Here is a 17,476-nt window from a genome sequence, read left to right on the forward strand (position 1 = left end):
AATTTGGTGATAACATGTTGGATTGCAATACCATTTTGAAACCCATGATGTTGTATTAATTGTGTTATAAATGTTAAGTGTTATGTTTTGGAATTTGGTGATAACATGTTGGATTGCAATACCATTTTGAAACCCATGATGTTGTATTAATTGTGTTATAAATGTTAAGTGTTATGTTTTGGAATTTGGTGATAACATGTTGGATTGCAATACCATTTTGAAACCCATGATGTTGTATTAATTGTGTTATAAATGTTAAGTGTTATGTTTTGGAATTTGGTGATAACATGTTGGATTGCAATACCATTTTGAAACCCATGATGTTGTATTAATTGTGTTATAAATGTTAAGTGTTATGTTTTGGAATTTGGTGATAACATGTTGGATTGCAATACCATTTTGAAACCCATGATGTTGTATTAATTGTGTTATAAATGTTAAGTGTTATGTTTTGGAATTTGGTGATAACATGTTGGATTGCAATACCATTTTGAAACCCATGATGTTGTATTAATTGTGTTATAAATGTTAAGTGTTATGTTTTGGAATTTGGTGATAACATGTTGGATTGCAATACCATTTTGAAACCCATGATGTTGTATTAATTGTGTTATAAATGTTAAGTGTTATGTTTTGGAATTTGGTGATAACATGTTGGATTGCAATACCATTTTGAAACCCATGATGTTGTATTAATTGTGTTATAAATGTTAAGTGTTATGTTTTGGAATTTGGTGATAACATGTTGGATTGCAATACCATTTTGAAACCCATGATGTTGTATTAATTGTGTTATAAATGTTAAGTGTTATGTTTTGGAATTTGGTGATAACATGTTGGATTGCAATACCATTTTGAAACCCATGATGTTGTATTAATTGTGTTATAAATGTTAAGTGTTATGTTTTGGAATTTGGTGATAACATGTTGGATTGCAATACCATTTTGAAACCCATGATGTTGTATTAATTGTGTTATAAATGTTAAGTGTTATGTTTTGGAATTTGGTGATAACATGTTGGATTGCAATACCATTTTGAAACCCATGATGTTGTATTAATTGTGTTATAAATGTTAAGTGTTATGTTTTGGAATTTGGTGATAACATGTTGGATTGCAATACCATTTTGAAACCCATGATGTTGTATTAATTGTGTTATAAATGTTAAGTGTTATGTTTTGGAATTTGGTGATAACATGTTGGATTGCAATACCATTTTGAAACCCATGATGTTGTATTAATTGTGTTATAAATGTTAAGTGTTATGTTTTGGAATTTGGTGATAACATGTTGGATTGCAATACCATTTTGAAACCCATGATGTTGTATTAATTGTGTTATAAATGTTAAGTGTTATGTTTTGGAATTTGGTGATAACATGTTGGATTGCAATACCATTTTGAAACCCATGATGTTGTATTAATTGTGTTATAAATGTTAAGTGTTATGTTTTGGAATTTGGTGATAACATGTTGGATTGCAATACCATTTTGAAACCCATGATGTTGTATTAATTGTGTTATAAATGTTAAGTGTTATGTTTTGGAATTTGGTGATAACATGTTGGATTGCAATACCATTTTGAAACCCATGATGTTGTATTAATTGTGTTATAAATGTTAAGTGTTATGTTTTGGAATTTGGTGATAACATGTTGGATTGCAATACCATTTTGAAACCCATGATGTTGTATTAATTGTGTTATAAATGTTAAGTGTTATGTTTTGGAATTTGGTGATAACATGTTGGATTGCAATACCATTTTGAAACCCATGATGTTGTATTAATTGTGTTATAAATGTTAAGTGTTATGTTTTGGAATTTGGTGATAACATGTTGGATTGCAATACCATTTTGAAACCCATGATGTTGTATTAATTGTGTTATAAATGTTAAGTGTTATGTTTTGGAATTTGGTGATAACATGTTGGATTGCAATACCATTTTGAAACCCATGATGTTGTATTAATTGTGTTATAAATGTTAAGTGTTATGTTTTGGAATTTGGTGATAACATGTTGGATTGCAATACCATTTTGAAACCCATGATGTTGTATTAATTGTGTTATAAATGTTAAGTGTTATGTTTTGGAATTTGGTGATAACATGTTGGATTGCAATACCATTTTGAAACCCATGATGTTGTATTAATTGTGTTATAAATGTTAAGTGTTATGTTTTGGAATTTGGTGATAACATGTTGGATTGCAATACCATTTTGAAACCCATGATGTTGTATTAATTGTGTTATAAATGTTAAGTGTTATGTTTTGGAATTTGGTGATAACATGTTGGATTGCAATACCATTTTGAAACCCATGATGTTGTATTAATTGTGTTATAAATGTTAAGTGTTATGTTTTGGAATTTGGTGATAACATGTTGGATTGCAATACCATTTTGAAACCCATGATGTTGTATTAATTGTGTTATAAATGTTAAGTGTTATGTTTTGGAATTTGGTGATAACATGTTGGATTGCAATACCATTTTGAAACCCATGATGTTGTATTAATTGTGTTATAAATGTTAAGTGTTATGTTTTGGAATTTGGTGATAACATGTTGGATTGCAATACCATTTTGAAACCCATGATGTTGTATTAATTGTGTTATAAATGTTAAGTGTTATGTTTTGGAATTTGGTGATAACATGTTGGATTGCAATACCATTTTGAAACCCATGATGTTGTATTAATTGTGTTATAAATGTTAAGTGTTATGTTTTGGAATTTGGTGATAACATGTTGGATTGCAATACCATTTTGAAACCCATGATGTTGTATTAATTGTGTTATAAATGTTAAGTGTTATGTTTTGGAATTTGGTGATAACATGTTGGATTGCAATACCATTTTGAAACCCATGATGTTGTATTAATTGTGTTATAAATGTTAAGTGTTATGTTTTGGAATTTGGTGATAACATGTTGGATTGCAATACCATTTTGAAACCCATGATGTTGTATTAATTGTGTTATAAATGTTAAGTGTTATGTTTTGGAATTTGGTGATAACATGTTGGATTGCAATACCATTTTGAAACCCATGATGTTGTATTAATTGTGTTATAAATGTTAAGTGTTATGTTTTGGAATTTGGTGATAACATGTTGGATTGCAATACCATTTTGAAACCCATGATGTTGTATTAATTGTGTTATAAATGTTAAGTGTTATGTTTTGGAATTTGGTGATAACATGTTGGATTGCAATACCATTTTGAAACCCATGATGTTGTATTAATTGTGTTATAAATGTTAAGTGTTATGTTTTGGAATTTGGTGATAACATGTTGGATTGCAATACCATTTTGAAACCCATGATGTTGTATTAATTGTGTTATAAATGTTAAGTGTTATGTTTTGGAATTTGGTGATAACATGTTGGATTGCAATACCATTTTGAAACCCATGATGTTGTATTAATTGTGTTATAAATGTTAAGTGTTATGTTTTGGAATTTGGTGATAACATGTTGGATTGCAATACCATTTTGAAACCCATGATGTTGTATTAATTGTGTTATAAATGTTAAGTGTTATGTTTTGGAATTTGGTGATAACATGTTGGATTGCAATACCATTTTGAAACCCATGATGTTGTATTAATTGTGTTATAAATGTTAAGTGTTATGTTTTGGAATTTGGTGATAACATGTTGGATTGCAATACCATTTTGAAACCCATGATGTTGTATTAATTGTGTTATAAATGTTAAGTGTTATGTTTTGGAATTTGGTGATAACATGTTGGATTGCAATACCATTTTGAAACCCATGATGTTGTATTAATTGTGTTATAAATGTTAAGTGTTATGTTTTGGAATTTGGTGATAACATGTTGGATTGCAATACCATTTTGAAACCCATGATGTTGTATTAATTGTGTTATAAATGTTAAGTGTTATGTTTTGGAATTTGGTGATAACATGTTGGATTGCAATACCATTTTGAAACCCATGATGTTGTATTAATTGTGTTATAAATGTTAAGTGTTATGTTTTGGAATTTGGTGATAACATGTTGGATTGCAATACCATTTTGAAACCCATGATGTTGTATTAATTGTGTTATAAATGTTAAGTGTTATGTTTTGGAATTTGGTGATAACATGTTGGATTGCAATACCATTTTGAAACCCATGATGTTGTATTAATTGTGTTATAAATGTTAAGTGTTATGTTTTGGAATTTGGTGATAACATGTTGGATTGCAATACCATTTTGAAACCCATGATGTTGTATTAATTGTGTTATAAATGTTAAGTGTTATGTTTTGGAATTTGGTGATAACATGTTGGATTGCAATACCATTTTGAAACCCATGATGTTGTATTAATTGTGTTATAAATGTTAAGTGTTATGTTTTGGAATTTGGTGATAACATGTTGGATTGCAATACCATTTTGAAACCCATGATGTTGTATTAATTGTGTTATAAATGTTAAGTGTTATGTTTTGGAATTTGGTGATAACATGTTGGATTGCAATACCATTTTGAAACCCATGATGTTGTATTAATTGTGTTATAAATGTTAAGTGTTATGTTTTGGAATTTGGTGATAACATGTTGGATTGCAATACCATTTTGAAACCCATGATGTTGTATTAATTGTGTTATAAATGTTAAGTGTTATGTTTTGGAATTTGGTGATAACATGTTGGATTGCAATACCATTTTGAAACCCATGATGTTGTATTAATTGTGTTATAAATGTTAAGTGTTATGTTTTGGAATTTGGTGATAACATGTTGGATTGCAATACCATTTTGAAACCCATGATGTTGTATTAATTGTGTTATAAATGTTAAGTGTTATGTTTTGGAATTTGGTGATAACATGTTGGATTGCAATACCATTTTGAAACCCATGATGTTGTATTAATTGTGTTATAAATGTTAAGTGTTATGTTTTGGAATTTGGTGATAACATGTTGGATTGCAATACCATTTTGAAACCCATGATGTTGTATTAATTGTGTTATAAATGTTAAGTGTTATGTTTTGGAATTTGGTGATAACATGTTGGATTGCAATACCATTTTGAAACCCATGATGTTGTATTAATTGTGTTATAAATGTTAAGTGTTATGTTTTGGAATTTGGTGATAACATGTTGGATTGCAATACCATTTTGAAACCCATGATGTTGTATTAATTGTGTTATAAATGTTAAGTGTTATGTTTTGGAATTTGGTGATAACATGTTGGATTGCAATACCATTTTGAAACCCATGATGTTGTATTAATTGTGTTATAAATGTTAAGTGTTATGTTTTGGAATTTGGTGATAACATGTTGGATTGCAATACCATTTTGAAACCCATGATGTTGTATTAATTGTGTTATAAATGTTAAGTGTTATGTTTTGGAATTTGGTGATAACATGTTGGATTGCAATACCATTTTGAAACCCATGATGTTGTATTAATTGTGTTATAAATGTTAAGTGTTATGTTTTGGAATTTGGTGATAACATGTTGGATTGCAATACCATTTTGAAACCCATGATGTTGTATTAATTGTGTTATAAATGTTAAGTGTTATGTTTTGGAATTTGGTGATAACATGTTGGATTGCAATACCATTTTGAAACCCATGATGTTGTATTAATTGTGTTATAAATGTTAAGTGTTATGTTTTGGAATTTGGTGATAACATGTTGGATTGCAATACCATTTTGAAACCCATGATGTTGTATTAATTGTGTTATAAATGTTAAGTGTTATGTTTTGGAATTTGGTGATAACATGTTGGATTGCAATACCATTTTGAAACCCATGATGTTGTATTAATTGTGTTATAAATGTTAAGTGTTATGTTTTGGAATTTGGTGATAACATGTTGGATTGCAATACCATTTTGAAACCCATGATGTTGTATTAATTGTGTTATAAATGTTAAGTGTTATGTTTTGGAATTTGGTGATAACATGTTGGATTGCAATACCATTTTGAAACCCATGATGTTGTATTAATTGTGTTATAAATGTTAAGTGTTATGTTTTGGAATTTGGTGATAACATGTTGGATTGCAATACCATTTTGAAACCCATGATGTTGTATTAATTGTGTTATAAATGTTAAGTGTTATGTTTTGGAATTTGGTGATAACATGTTGGATTGCAATACCATTTTGAAACCCATGATGTTGTATTAATTGTGTTATAAATGTTAAGTGTTATGTTTTGGAATTTGGTGATAACATGTTGGATTGCAATACCATTTTGAAACCCATGATGTTGTATTAATTGTGTTATAAATGTTAAGTGTTATGTTTTGGAATTTGGTGATAACATGTTGGATTGCAATACCATTTTGAAACCCATGATGTTGTATTAATTGTGTTATAAATGTTAAGTGTTATGTTTTGGAATTTGGTGATAACATGTTGGATTGCAATACCATTTTGAAACCCATGATGTTGTATTAATTGTGTTATAAATGTTAAGTGTTATGTTTTGGAATTTGGTGATAACATGTTGGATTGCAATACCATTTTGAAACCCATGATGTTGTATTAATTGTGTTATAAATGTTAAGTGTTATGTTTTGGAATTTGGTGATAACATGTTGGATTGCAATACCATTTTGAAACCCATGATGTTGTATTAATTGTGTTATAAATGTTAAGTGTTATGTTTTGGAATTTGGTGATAACATGTTGGATTGCAATACCATTTTGAAACCCATGATGTTGTATTAATTGTGTTATAAATGTTAAGTGTTATGTTTTGGAATTTGGTGATAACATGTTGGATTGCAATACCATTTTGAAACCCATGATGTTGTATTAATTGTGTTATAAATGTTAAGTGTTATGTTTTGGAATTTGGTGATAACATGTTGGATTGCAATACCATTTTGAAACCCATGATGTTGTATTAATTGTGTTATAAATGTTAAGTGTTATGTTTTGGAATTTGGTGATAACATGTTGGATTGCAATACCATTTTGAAACCCATGATGTTGTATTAATTGTGTTATAAATGTTAAGTGTTATGTTTTGGAATTTGGTGATAACATGTTGGATTGCAATACCATTTTGAAACCCATGATGTTGTATTAATTGTGTTATAAATGTTAAGTGTTATGTTTTGGAATTTGGTGATAACATGTTGGATTGCAATACCATTTTGAAACCCATGATGTTGTATTAATTGTGTTATAAATGTTAAGTGTTATGTTTTGGAATTTGGTGATAACATGTTGGATTGCAATACCATTTTGAAACCCATGATGTTGTATTAATTGTGTTATAAATGTTAAGTGTTATGTTTTGGAATTTGGTGATAACATGTTGGATTGCAATACCATTTTGAAACCCATGATGTTGTATTAATTGTGTTATAAATGTTAAGTGTTATGTTTTGGAATTTGGTGATAACATGTTGGATTGCAATACCATTTTGAAACCCATGATGTTGTATTAATTGTGTTATAAATGTTAAGTGTTATGTTTTGGAATTTGGTGATAACATGTTGGATTGCAATACCATTTTGAAACCCATGATGTTGTATTAATTGTGTTATAAATGTTAAGTGTTATGTTTTGGAATTTGGTGATAACATGTTGGATTGCAATACCATTTTGAAACCCATGATGTTGTATTAATTGTGTTATATTTTAAAATCTTCTCTTCTGCCTCATTTTTGAAAACTTTGTTTTTCTCTTCATTATTTGAAATTTTTTCTTCATTGTCATTTTTGAAAACTTTATCTTCCTTATCAGTTAAGGAAACTTTATCTTCCTCGTTACTTTTGGAAACTTTATCTTCTTCATCAAATATGTGATTTAGAAATTTACGGCTTTGATGAATAGATTTAGCAACATTCTTCTTTATCAAATTTGCACGGAAAGTCATCCGATCAGCTTCAGCTTCTAGCAGTGTCACTTCATGCATCAGACCAGCATAACTATCCACGGTTGCCATTGGGGTTGCCATTGGGTTTAAAATAACTAATGGAGAATGCATTATGTCAAGAAATATAAAAGTGAAATAGAAATTAATATATAAACCTTAAATCAATATGATTAGGGTTCCTGCATATATATAATTTTTTTATTTTAGTCATTGTATGTGTTTTTGTTTGATTTTAATCTCTGCAAATTTAAAAAATGTTATATTTAGTCCTTGAGATCAAATGTGACCCTATAGAATCGCACCATGTGATACCTTAAACTAACATAAGAATTTAAAACGATATTTTTTTATATTTGCAAGGACTTAATCCAAATAAAAAACCATAGAAGGGTTAAAATAAAAAATAGTATAATTTTAGGAACTAAAATCATATTGAAACCAAATAATCATAAAGTTATGAGTTTAATATTAATATCATTTTAATAAGTTTAATTTGAGGGTCCTAGTTTTATATTAATTTAATTTTTATTTATCTTAAACAAAAGATGGTAAATTCCACCATAATTAACTTACACAAGACGTCCAACCTAACAATATTGGCATTTACCAGTTGAACTAGGACTTAAGAATTATATTTATAGCATTTTAATAAATTTAATTAGAATGTGTGCTTATGTAAAAATATTTATGCATGTATCAAATCATATTTTTTTAAACATGTGCATTTGACGTAGAAAAATACATTATAGGCTAGCATGACTCACAAATAATTGTAGGAGGAGGAGGTGGAGGAGGAGGAGGAGGGGGAGGAGGAGGTGGAGGAAGTGTAGGATCTTGAGCTAGAACTTGAGAAGATAAAATAATAAAAAGTCCCAAACCAAGAAACATATATGAATTTGTGTAAGCCATGCCACTTCTTGGAGGATTACAATGCAATGTTGCTAAATAATAATGTTGTATTCTCTATATAAATGGAAAGAAGAAGTCCTTTTTTTTGGGCCAAGAGTCAAATTTCAAATTAAATTAAGGCAAACCTTTTGGCAAAAGCAACTTCAAAAGGACATGTAATTATTGATATAGAAATTACAATTTGAAACGCAACACTTATTTAGATAGGGCCGTTCAAATTTAATTTTTTTAATTCAGAAAATAATATAAACTTAATTTTTTTATTAAAAAAACAGAAAGAAAAAAAAAAGATGGGGACTTAAACTTAATTTGGGAATAAAAAAGTATACCAAAAAACGTTTCTCCAATCAAGCAAATTTTCTTGTCCTTGGGTAAAAATAATATAATATAGTTTTGGTATGGATATTCTCTTTTATAATATAATTATTTTTTTAAAAATGGACAGAATGAATTTTCCTTTTTTGGCCTCCGTGTTCATTCATTGAAAAAAATGGACATCGTTTTTTAGATTTTTCTCGTTGAAACTTTCAAGAAGCTCTACTCGTATTCTATTTTAAGAAACAATCACATTTTCTTATTTGGACGGATTGTATTTTCCTTTTTCGGCCTCCGTATTCATTATTAGAAAAAATGGATATCGTTTTTGAATGCCTCTTAGTCAAAACTTTCAAGAAGTTCTACTCATTTGTGCATTTCGATATAGTTGACGTCAGATCTTGTCAGTGCTTTGGCAGGTCGGTGAGAATTTATCTAACTATTGATTTGGCATTGTTTTAACTTCATTCTTATTCCTAAATTTTTAATTAATTATGTAACTTTAATTTTATGTTATGCATGATTTGCCAATCGTCTTTTGGTGATCCTATGAATCGTTCGTTGATTTCGAACACATTCAGACACGTTTATTGTGTGTTGTAGGGCTGGCGTTGATATGGAACTCTTGGTGATTCACATATTTTATGGAAGTGTCAATTAATGTATGATGTGAGAGTGAATTAGAATTCATAAGTGTAAAATAAGTCAAATTGACGTAAAAATCGTATTTTCCGCAATTCATCTTAAGACTTGCTATGTGTGGCTGAAGTCATTTGAATAATAATTGACTAATAATAACACTTAAAATTTGGTAAGCTTAAAACATGAGTTAGAAACTTTTATATAATGTGTTAGTAAAATGAGTTTTAGCTACAATTCCTCTGGTAGATGCTTTAAAATAACAAAAACATATCTATTATATATATTTAAAACAGACTCCGCTGCCACATTACGATATTTCTTCCACATAAGCAAATATTTCCCACCTCAGCCAAAAAGCTGATGTGTACATCTTCATAGAGAGTTTCCTCTATTCACAAATTATAACTTTTTTCATAAATTCTATACTTCATTCACTATCTTATACTATCTCCTATTTAAATATTATTTCATAACGTCTACTCAAATTTTTCTAAATTAATTCTATGTTATTATTTCATAACGTTTATCCAACATCTTTCACGTTAATTCTATTATATGTATTTAAAACAGACTCCGCTGCCACATTACGATATTTCTTCCACATAGGCAAATATTTCCCACCTCAGCCAAAAAGCTGATGTGTACATCTTCATAGAGAGTTTCCTCTATTCACAAATTATAGCTTTTTCACAAATTCTATACTCCATTCACTATCTTATACTATCTCCTATTTAAATATTATTTCATAACGTCTACTAAAAATTTTCTAAATTAATTCTACATTATTATTTCATAACGTTTATCCAACATCTTTCACGTTAATTCCACATTAATATGGTATAAACCAAATTAAAAGTATTTAAAATATTGATACACAATATTTTAAATACTTTTAAATATTTACCATAACAAATAATAATTAGTCAATCTAATAAAAAAGTATGTTTTTGTTTCTCTTATTAGTTATCAATGCATATATTTATCATGAGCATTATTTTGAAAAAAAATTAATATGTGTAGTAAAAAATATTAAAATTTTAAAAATTCCTACATAACTTATATACTTTAATACAAATAGAGTTTAGGATTATCAATTATATAATTTATCTTTTAAATCATGGTTAATATTTTATGTCCATAGACCATCAAATGTCAACTAAATGATACAAATTTGATATTGTAAACAGAGTTCAAATCTAATTTTTATAATTATTGATACAGTAGTTATATCAATAATATATATTCAATTTTATGAATCCAATTTATAAAAGATAAGTATCTAACAACAATATATTTTTAGATTTATATCAATAATATAATCAATTATATAATTTATCTTTTAAATCATGGTTAATATTTTATGTTCATAGACCATCAAATGTCAACTAAATGATACAAATTTGATATTGTAAACAGAGTTCAAATCTAATTTTTATAATTATTGATATAGTAGTTATATCAATAATATATATTCAATTTTATGAATCCAATTTATAAAAGAGAAGTATCTAACAACAATATATTTTTAGATTTATATCAATAATATATTTTCAATTTTATCAATCTAATTTATAGAATAGAACTACCCAACAATAATATATATTTAGCTTTATATGAGTGTTATTATTGTTTCTTCGAGAGAAAATTGTTTTGACGTATATTATTCTACTTCTTCAAACAATCTCTACGATTAGTGGCTTGCAACGCAATTATTTTCAAAGAAGTAGATATAGTTGGAAAATTCTTATATTATTATTATTATTATTATTATTATTATTATTATTATTATTATTATTATTATTAAGTATCTAATATTATGTATAACTATTAATGTGTCATGAGTTGCAAATTAAAGTATAATCAATATATAATTTTCTACATATAAAACTAAAATGGAGTAATCAACCATTCTGATTTGTTTTAATTTTCTACATACATATGAGTTGTTTGTAAAAATTCTCAAGTCATGTTGTATAGAAGTTTCATACTCAAAATATTGGAATTTAGATTTGTCATTTCTTTGACAAAATTAAAATGAAATAAATACCAAATGACAAAATCATTTTTATATTTTTTTAAAAATATTTTGAAAATAAATTTAGATTTACAACACAATAGAAGAGCATGACTAATTTGTTTGTAGGATGATAATCACTATGAATTTTTAATACTAAATATATGAATTAGTTGCAATTACGTTCTACAAAATATTCTAGTTCTAATGACTCTTGAAATACATTATAACACAAGCAATATTCTAGTTTTAATGACTCTTGAAATACATTATATACTCTGTTTCAATAGTCTCTAATAAATGCACCTATGCTCTGCTCATCTGCCTCTGATACGATTGATAAAGCAGGTAAACAATTGCCTCTAACAAGCTTGTCAAGCAAGTGATTGTCTGCCACTAGTAATCACATCATCACTTCAGACTTTTGATCGTCTGACTCTAACTTATGTCGTATGCTCTAAAGGAAATCAACGATCTAAAAGAAGTCAACACTATGATGAAATTCAATGTTCCAAAGAAGACAAAGCAATTGTGCATCCTCTAATCAACATCTTGAATCTACTACTTGTTTGAAAGTCTTTAAGACAAGATCTAATCATATTATCCTCTATTTTGCTGACCTCATAATAAAGATACATAAAATTGATCATGAAGTTATATATGGATAAATATTAAAGACTGATCTGCCTTAAATGGTGATTGAAGATTTACAACGGTAATATTCTCAACAAACATTATTTTCCTATTTAAGAAAAACATACTCAGACCATCAGAACTATGAGAGAGAAATCTATGTGTTAAGAAGAAAATTTGAAAAATGCAGGAACGCATCAATAGAGAGTAATTAGAATTTATGTAAATCAGTAAAAGTGTTCTCTCACATTTGTATTGATATAAGACTTGATATGTAACATTCTCTCAATGAGAGTTAGAATCCTAAAAATAAACTTTGTGACAAATCAGACACAAACGAGAACTGATTTAAATCAGCTTGATAGTGGCAACAACCTTCTCACCCTAAGAGGTATGTGAAAAGGTACCACGACTCTCATGAATCTCAACGGTAAGATGCCAGAAAGTTGAGGAAAGATTTGCTGAAGACAACTTGGAAAGGCTAGAGAAAAATACTAAAAGGCTGAAAAGGAAGAGTAAAGAATATTTTTATGCTATTTATGGAAATAGTGGATTAAGTTACGACTATACTGAAGCAAAATCTCTTTGTAAATGGAGAACTAGATATAGGAACAATTTTTTGTGAACTAGTGTAAAAATATATGTCTCTCCTTTATCTTATTCTATTTCTCGCATCTTATTTATATATTTATTATTCAACCTTACTTTGTCTAAACCTGTTTTATATAAGTAAGTGGAATGTTTTGATAAATAATAGTTTTTGTGAGGAAATCTAAGTAGCTTTCAGAAGCGGCAAACACAATTCAAACTCCCATTTATTGTATTTTCCAGCTCCTTCAATTGGTATCAGAGTTCGATCTCTTGATTTAGAACTTTACCATGTAAGAGCAAAGATCATTCTATGCTGGAATTACTAGGGAAATGGTCTGGCATTGTGTATGCTTTTGAATAAACATTTTTAAATTTGTTTACCTCTTTCAAATCCTGTATTGAAAAGGTATGCTTGCAAGGACTATAATTGTTATATGAAAAATAGATAAAGCGCTCTTGCAAAATATCTACTTCTCAAATGTCAATTTCATCTCATTTCCAAAGTTTTTCTTAAAAGCGTATTTTCTCTACTTTAGGGAAGTGGTTTTCTCGTTAAAGTTGCTTTTATGCAAATCATTCTTCAATTATATTTTTAGCAGTAAAAAAAAATCCCTATATTGAAACAAATGAATGACCAAAGAGAAGAATAGACATGAATAAGGATTTTTATTGTCTCTTGAAACAAATTAATCATCTCAAAGTCATATCTATATGAAAGATATTTCATCGTGTGATCAACTTTCTTTTGAACAACAGATTAAAATGTGTATTTCCTCTTTTAAGATATGCTTTTATATGTTCTGAAATAAATTCCTTCCATTATATTTTATCTTTTGGTTGTGTCTTTTTGAAACTCTTCAATGAAAAACTGGACAAAACTGATATGCTTCTATAAGGCATAGTGAGTTAATAAGTGAGAAAAGTCTACGTACTAATACTTTTTTTCTTCCTCTTAGAGAAATAAGTATTGCTGACTACAAAAAATTGTTAGTGCAAAGTAATGGAAACATTATGGTGCATTTCAACAATGACTCTAACCATTTAGGGATCAGTTTTCTAAAAACTTCAACGATCTAGGGTATATGTTCAAATATGCGGGTAACCCTTTAGAAGAAGTTTTGAGCAATGCAACCTCTCACTCATCATCTTTTTGTATCGTTAAAAGGCAACAAATGGAAGATCCTTGTTAGAACAACGATGGTATATTTGAAATAATTATGAAGCCGAATTATCCTCAAAGAAACCTTAACTACATGTAAACGACCAAAACTCTCTTATGGAAGTCCATCATCTAATATTACCACTAGAAAAGGTAATCCAACAAATGAGTCTAATTATCTCAGCATCCGGTAAAACTCACGGTCATGCCAAAACCTATAATGAGCCACTTTGGCTATCCTCTGACTACAAGAACAAACATCACAACCAAGACAACTCTGCTTCTGGTTAGAAGATCATTTGATAGAAAAGTCCAACCAACTTTGGTAAAATAAGTGAAATAACATATTTGCCATATTACCCTTGTTTGCCATCTTCGGGTACCTTGTACTTTATTTTATTATTTAATGTGCACTTATTTTTCGTACCTTATATGCTTTTGTGTTATGTGCTTATGTTTTCCTATCTTTCATTTTGTGTGTCTAAGTTATCCCTTATGTTTGGATTCGTGTATGTCCTAGTTCTTATCGCATGTGTTCTTATTTTTGAAATTTTTTATTTGTTCACTTTCATTAAAATCTATGTTTTTGATCAATCGTAAATGATTATTTAAACCTCTATCCTCTCTTGTTTTTTTTTTCTTTCAAAATCATTGTTTTCATTAAAAACCTTCTCTCCGAACCCAATTTTTTAATCCAAAACCTTTTGAACCTTAAACCCTCTAGGAAAAAACAGTTATATATCTCATTCTTTATTAAGTCTTCATCTTCCTAAATAATCTTCTTCTTACACTATAGTCTCATAAATATTTCATGATTTTCTTAAAACATGAACTGCATAACCTAAATGGTGAAATGTTCAAAAATCTTGATTTTGGTACATCTGTGAACTGTGGATCATACAAGAATGTTTGCAAAATGCCTTCAAAGAATCACTTTGTGGAACCATTTGGTATCAATGTCTCATTCTTTCACCAAGCACCTTAAGTACAAAGAAGAAGTAAAAAAAAGAGCATTGAAGGTTTTGTGCCTCATTTTGTTTGAATCTTCTTGATTGAATGGAAATATGTAAGTAATAAAGAAGAAAGGTTGGAGCACCTACAATTTTATCAAACATCTATCTTTAGAAAGTTATATCCCCAAATCTATTTTTAGAGAAGGTCCCACCAGACAAATCAAAATAGTTAGAGAAAAGGGAAGACTGCGCCATCTCCTTTTTTCTAATTATGTATGACAAGTCAGAAGGTAGGTTCCTAGATATGAAAACTTTGTCATCTTTGTATGAGATAAAAGTTCAAATAACGAAGACTTCTACTGAAGAAAATGTTAAATAAAGGAACTTAGTTGTTTTTTATGTATTAAGAATTTGTGATTCAAACCTAATATATAATATAAATTAATCTATCTGGGTTAGACAACCTTAGAAAGACCTTAAGACAATTTTTAAACCTTTTTGTAACAAGTATTGTATTTGTAATGTAATTTGTATGTGTCACAAGTGTAATGTGAGTTATACATTGAATTAATCTTATCATCTTTTTTTATCTTCTAGTTTTTTCCTTTGTCCTGCTTTGTTTTCTGCCGACTTTCTATTCTCTTTTCCTTTTCTCTGTTTTTCAAAAAAAAAAAAAAAAAAAAATTCCCATCCTCTATTTTTCTTTAAAAAAACCCGCTTGCTTCCTCTTCTTTTTTCGTATTTAATAATTACTCCCTTCCATCAACCACAACTCTTCACCTCCCTTCTTTTTGCCTTGTGTTCTTACATTGTCTCACGTGTCATAAAGTATCTGTCATAACATGTCCCACTCTTCATTTTCCTCCACGCCCTCATCATTATGTCTCCTCTTTCTAAAAATTTTTTTGTTTTCTTTCTAGAGAAATCTGGCTATTTATACCTCAAATGTTTTTCCTACTTAGTTGTGTACTTTAAATCTTCTTTATGTCCCTATGATTTTCATTGTGTTCATCCTTTTACGCTCCTCAATCTCATCTTCTATTGAGGTTGGTTCATCTTCTGGTAGGAAAAGGAAGTCACCTTCCTCTATATAGAAGGAGCAAATCCCACCATCTGAAGTATCCTTAAAGGTTAATGACATTCTTCTTGAACAACTAGAAGCTTGAATTGCTCTACAAGAAGTCGACAACAAGTTGGACTTTCTCATCTCTCTAATGTAGGAAGCAGCTGAACTCTTAAGGCGTGTCCATAGATGTCTCTAGAAATTATGTCTAGGATTAACTTTTCTTTAAGTTGCCTTTTTTTCTTTTTGTGTGGACTTTGTAATTGTGATTTATTTTAATGAAATTACCCTTTCTTTACGTTTTCTTTTTTCTTTTTCCTTCGAGCTTTCGTTTAAACTTATGCTAATCATATATATGTGGCGTGACAATTGCTTTTATCCTTCTTGTGATCCCTGTGTATGTTTGGCTTACAATAAATTCTATAATTTCACATTTTTCGATACTGACAAAACGGGAGAAAAGGAGAAGATATAGGAATACAATTAATTATATGTTATGCATCTGCATCATTTTCATGATATCTTTATATAATTTTACCCTCATGTGTATAAAATAAAATGAATTAATAAAGTTTGAAATGCTTAATCGAGTCGCATTTATCAAATTGATGTTTTGATGATAGCAAAAACAAACAAATAAAGAATAATCATCCCCAAACTGTATTTTCTAAGTGTACAAATTAAGTTAGAAGACAAAGAGTCATATTAATGACTATCCATCTTAATGTAGCATAAATTACGAGCAAAATAGAGACAATAATCTATGTGTTTCTTAAACACATAATACTATCTTCCAATATACATGTAAATGTGTCTTGTAAGACCCATAATTTTAAAGTATACTTTATGTATTCTTGTGTATTTTGGATATTGGCTCGGAGGCTTTTTAGCCAAAGTTATTAATATTTTGGAGTTTATATGATCAAAAAGATATTTTGATGCCGATTAGAATTACTCATCGATGAATAAAGAAAAGGAAATAGAAAGAAAAGGAAATAGGAAGGAAGGAAAAAGAAAGAAAGGAAAAGGGAAGGAAAGAAAGAAATCTAAATTCATCTTCTTCCTTTGTCGCGTGAACCCATCTCCCTCATTCCTCCATTTTTCGTTTTCTTTGCTTCATTTAAGTTCGAGAATTGAAACCCAAGGCTAGTGGGTGAGAAAGATCAAGTTCTAAACTCCTTCCTCCTTCTCGGATTCAAAAACGGAGTTAGGGATCTCAAAACCGTCAAACACAAACCTCCCCGTTTCATCTAGATCTAAGCTTCGTTTCGCGAAGGGATAGAAGGGAAAGTTGCTCACTACCATGCTACGGTGCTAGGGAACCAACTTTGGAAG

At 28.8% G+C, this 17,476-nt stretch overlaps 1 long non-coding RNA gene across 1 annotated transcript; it reads left to right on the top strand.

The window, feature by feature from the left end:
* Positions 1 to 9,217: 9,217 nt before the first annotated feature.
* LOC113788208 (uncharacterized) lies at positions 9,218 to 9,833 on the top strand. Its single transcript, XR_003474706.2, has 2 exons — positions 9,218 to 9,505; positions 9,690 to 9,833. It is a non-coding gene; the product is annotated as an uncharacterized lncRNA (long non-coding RNA).
* Positions 9,834 to 17,476: the final 7,643 nt, after the last annotated feature.

The sequence above is a fragment of the Cicer arietinum genome, chromosome 5, assembly GCF_000331145.2.
Source record: "Cicer arietinum cultivar CDC Frontier isolate Library 1 chromosome 5, Cicar.CDCFrontier_v2.0, whole genome shotgun sequence".
NCBI classification, from domain to species: Eukaryota; Viridiplantae; Streptophyta; class Magnoliopsida; order Fabales; family Fabaceae; genus Cicer; species Cicer arietinum.